The sequence below is a fragment of the Microtus oregoni genome, unplaced genomic scaffold (assembly GCF_018167655.1).
Source record: "Microtus oregoni isolate MIOR12 unplaced genomic scaffold, Mior012 000108F_ref0000382, whole genome shotgun sequence".
Lineage (NCBI taxonomy): Eukaryota > Metazoa > Chordata > Mammalia > Rodentia > Cricetidae > Microtus > Microtus oregoni.
In genome coordinates this window covers 2,499,949-2,504,251 of record NW_024544726.1, presented here as the reverse complement: position 1 = coordinate 2,504,251, position 4,303 = coordinate 2,499,949, and the positions used below count along the sequence as shown (strand labels likewise).

At 44.2% G+C, this 4,303-nt stretch overlaps 1 pseudogene; it reads right to left on the bottom strand.

Annotated features, from left to right (window-relative positions):
* Positions 1 to 2,736: 2,736 nt before the first annotated feature.
* On the bottom strand, positions 2,737 to 3,467 carry LOC121443483 (annotated as a pseudogene).
* Between the last annotated feature and the right edge of the window lie 836 nt (positions 3,468 to 4,303).

Genomic DNA, 4,303 nt, shown 5'->3' with positions numbered 1-4,303 from the left:
ATCCTGCCTCAAACAAAAGAGAACAATAAACAAAACTGTACCACTTAGGCAAAAATAATAATAATAATTTCTTGCTATTGTTTCAGTTTGAATTTCTTGATTGTCAAAGAACTTCATATAAAAGATAGCTAAATAAGCTAAATTAAGCATTTAAAAATATTCACATCATTTCCAAATTGGAGCTATTGGAATATTCGTCTTGTTCTGATTATCTTAGAAGGCTTTGCTTTATATTAATGAAATCAAGGCAGATTTTTAAATAATAGTTCTGAAAACATGCATATGCTCAAATTAATTCAAGAGTATGTTTTGAGATTTCTATTTTTAATTTTTATTCACTAATCAATTTTACTGGACATATATTTTGCTCAAGTATATTTGAAATTGAAATAGAAACCATCATGGAGACAAGAAATTATAGTTTTTCAGGATCTTACTTCCAATAAAACTTTTGGTCAAAACTTTATGATTTGTGTCTCAGGTTTTATTCCTATAATCAGTTATAAACAAAGTTGCCACACATCTACTATCCTATGTGCTGCATGCTATGGTATGACAATATATAAACTCAGTTGGGCAGTGTTGGCGCACACCTCAAATCCCAGCACTCAGGAGGTAGGTGGATTTCTCTGAGTTCGAGGTCAGCTTGGTCTACTAGACTCTGGGAAAACCAGGGCTGTTTACATGGAGAAACCCTGTTTTGAAAACAAAAAAAGGAGAAGAAAAGGAGAAGGAGGAGGAGGAGGAGGAGGAGGAGGAGGAGGAGGAGAAAGAGGAGGAGAAGGAGACTCTCTCCACAAGTGATTTCTATTCTATCAACTGTATAGATCCCCCAAGTGACTATCTGTGAATATTCAGTGACTACACAAGCCACATGGGCAATAACACAGTAAGAGACTGAGGACTGAAGAAGAAAAACGAACAAAAATTGCTGGAGTAATAGGTTGTGTTGAAAGTCCAGAAGTGAACTGAAGCTTGAAAGCTGGTAGGATTTTCTTCACTAGTTGAAGCTGAATTGGAAGCACAGGGTCATGCTGGCACTACGACAGAAAGGGGGTTGGTGGGGAGGGAGCAATGTACAAAGCACAGAAAAGAAGAGGAGGTGCAGCATATAGGAACTAACGAAGCCCAGCTCACTTATTATGTGGAATGGAGGCAGGAGAGTCTTAAGCGAAAATAAGATGAAAAAGTGGGCTAAAGTCAAGAGAGTCACCGTTGACATGATTTAAACAGCAACAAGCTCCTGTACCATTGTAAAAGTCTTTCCTCCAATCCAGGAAGAAATTGACCTATGGACTCTGAATAGCAGCTCAGGTTGTCGGACCTAAGTGAAGAATCTTCAAATGCACAAAGTCAGGGGACTCGCTGTTTAAAAGGAAGTGAGCTGGGATGGCATATGTCAATACCAAGGACAGACTAAGTGAGTCTCAGGGCATTCTGTGTGAAAAGCGAGGGAAAACTAAAGCAAAAGAGAGTCTTAGCTTTAATGAAAGATTTCGAGGAATGTAGATTTTCAGTAGCTGTTTTATAACTAGGGGGGAAAGCTGAAAATGGAGAGAGGCAGTGGAGGAGTGAGCAGGTCAAGGAAATTCCAACCATACTGAGGAACACACCCCAAGATGCGGATTAGGCTTTCATCTATTCTAAGGGCATTGGAGAGTGGTATGGTTTCCTTGGTATCTATGTGCATGCTTGAACATGTGTACCCAAATCCCTTTCCCTGTGTTCACTTCATCCTGCCAACAGTCAACCCTCTATGAACATAAACCTGGGCCCTGATTTAGAGCTCAGCAAAAGAAAATAAGATCCTAGCTATGAGTATCACTCATTGTATGCTGTTGCACAGCTTCATTTCCTCCTCCTCTCATCTCTTTTCTTTTTCCCACTCAACATACTCCCTCCTCCCTGTCCCTTCTCCTCTCATCCCTATTCTTTCTCACCCTTTCTCCTCCCCTTTCCCACTCACTTCCCTCCCTCCTCTCTGCCCCTCTTCCTCTTATCCCTATTCTTTCTCAACCTTCCTCCTCCTCTTTCCCACTCACTTCCCTCCCTCCTCCCTGTCCCTCCTCTCATCTCTATTCTTTCTCAACCTTCCTCCTCCCCTTTCCCACTCACTACCCTCCTGTCCTCCCTACCCCTCCTCCTTTCATCCCTATTTTTTCTCATCCATCCTCCTCCCCTTTTCCACCCACCACCTTTCCTTCTCCTTCCTGCCCCTCCTCCTCTCATCCGCATTCTTTCTCATCCCTCCTCATCTCCTTTCTCAATCATCTCCCTCCCTCCTCCTTGGCTCACCCTCCTCCTTTTCCAATCACCTCTTCCCTCCCCACCCTTTCCTCTCCTCTCATCTCTCTTCCCAATACCCCTCCCCTTTTCCATTCCTTTCCCACCTCTCTGTCCCTCCCCCTCCTCCTATATTCCTCTCCTCTCCCATCATCCTCCTCTACCCCTCCTCCCCTCACCCTTCCCATTCCTTCTTCTGTTCCTCCCCCTTCCTGGTCCCCAACCTCCTTTCTACTCTCCCACATTTCCATAGTCTTCATCCCTCCACCCACACTCCCTGGTCTTCTTGTTCAAAGGATTAAGTTTTAAGGTAGCGCACCTTTGATTTTCAATAAAAGAAATATTAAAACAGGTCAGACTTGGTGTGCTTTTATTTAAAGCACACCAAGTTGTTGAAAGAATGGTTTCATGTAAATTGACCCTTAGGAGTGACTGTAGAGCTGAGGAGAGTCTCTAGATGTTGACATGCAGAGATTCCTCAACTGCAATCTGGTACTGTGTTTCCTCATCCAGTTACAGATTCATCAGATCTCCATAATCAAATTGATGTCTCTCACTTAGATGACTAATGAAATTTCTGGCAAGTTGAGTAGGGTCACCCCATAGAAGAGACAGACAACTTGGGCAAATGGCTGGAACAATATGAGCTCTGTGGTTGCTGTTACAATGCAAACGCTGTCTGGTCATGTTTGCTTTGCACAGAGGACAATGAAAAGAAGGCTGATCAGATGGGATTGTATTGTCTTCTAGATAAGCCTCGGCATTTTCAGAGGTGGTTGTCTCGCTGTTTACTGTTGCCCACGGAGTCATGAGACAGTTGGAAGCTTGAAAGAGTTGAAGAAACTCCAAACTCATCTTGATACTTTTTTGCAAGTTTTGTAATGTTGTCTCATGTGACGCAGTTCAATACGTTGGGAACAGTATCGGCAACTACCATGAAAACTTTTCATGATTGTCTCTAGGTCTAGGGCCCTCTCTGGACGTGATCTTTCTCGTCTAGTCACATTTCCACGGCACAAGGGGCAACGGATCCCACTCTTTTTCATTGCAGTTAGGAAGCATTTTCGGCAGAAAACATGCTGACAGGCGGCAACCCGAACTGGTATCTTGAAAACTTCTCTACAGATCGGACAGTAGAAATCATCTTCGATGTAAGGTGTGGAGGCGGACTCAGCCTCTGCCATGGTGTTGAGAGGCGGAGGCCCAAAGTGATGGCGCCTGTCAACTCACAGCTGCAGAGGTGGCGGTGGCAGCCTGGAGCTTGATTCCCTCTGACCCTCCAAGTGGTGCTTCAGGTCAAACTGCCTCTCTCTGCTATAGAGGGGTGGCACCATGTGGTCCAATTTCAGTCCGTTTCTGTCCCGCAGTTGACTGTGCTTTGGTGTAGTGGAAACCCAGCAAATGAAGGGTGTTGCTCTGTTCTCATGGGCCTCAAAGTCCACCAGACCCGAAGCTCATGGTAATGGGGTCCCTTCCGCTCCGCCGGCAGCCTTCCTGTGTTTGAACCGCTGCCTGCCTAGCTGGTTGTCACTGCGGAGTGGATAGCCACACTACAAAGGCCTCCTTAGCAACCAGCCCATCACCCCTTCACCTGGCTGTGACGTAAGCTGCACCAGGTACATTTAATTTACAAAGATTTTTTTAAAGTCTAGGTGAGTCTGGTGACACAGGTTTGTAATCCCAGCCAGTAAGAAAGGCTGAGGCAGGAAGATCACGAGTTCTAGTCCAGACTGGGCAACTTAGAGAGCAATTTAGGGGACCCTTCATCTGGAAAAAGTAAGAAGAGTTCTGTGAATAGAGCTTAAAGATTCTGTTGCAGCATGTACAAAATGCTAGGTTTAATCCCTAGCACCGCATAAAGTCCTCCAAAGAAATTCTTCTGTGTGGCCAATTAAGGATCACTGTTATCAGGCAATTGTTTAACAGCATATTGGTTCTCCTACCTACACCAAGTTTCTTAACTCCTCAGCGAAAAGAAGAAAAAAAAAACACAAACAAAAAACAAGTTTCCAACTCCTCC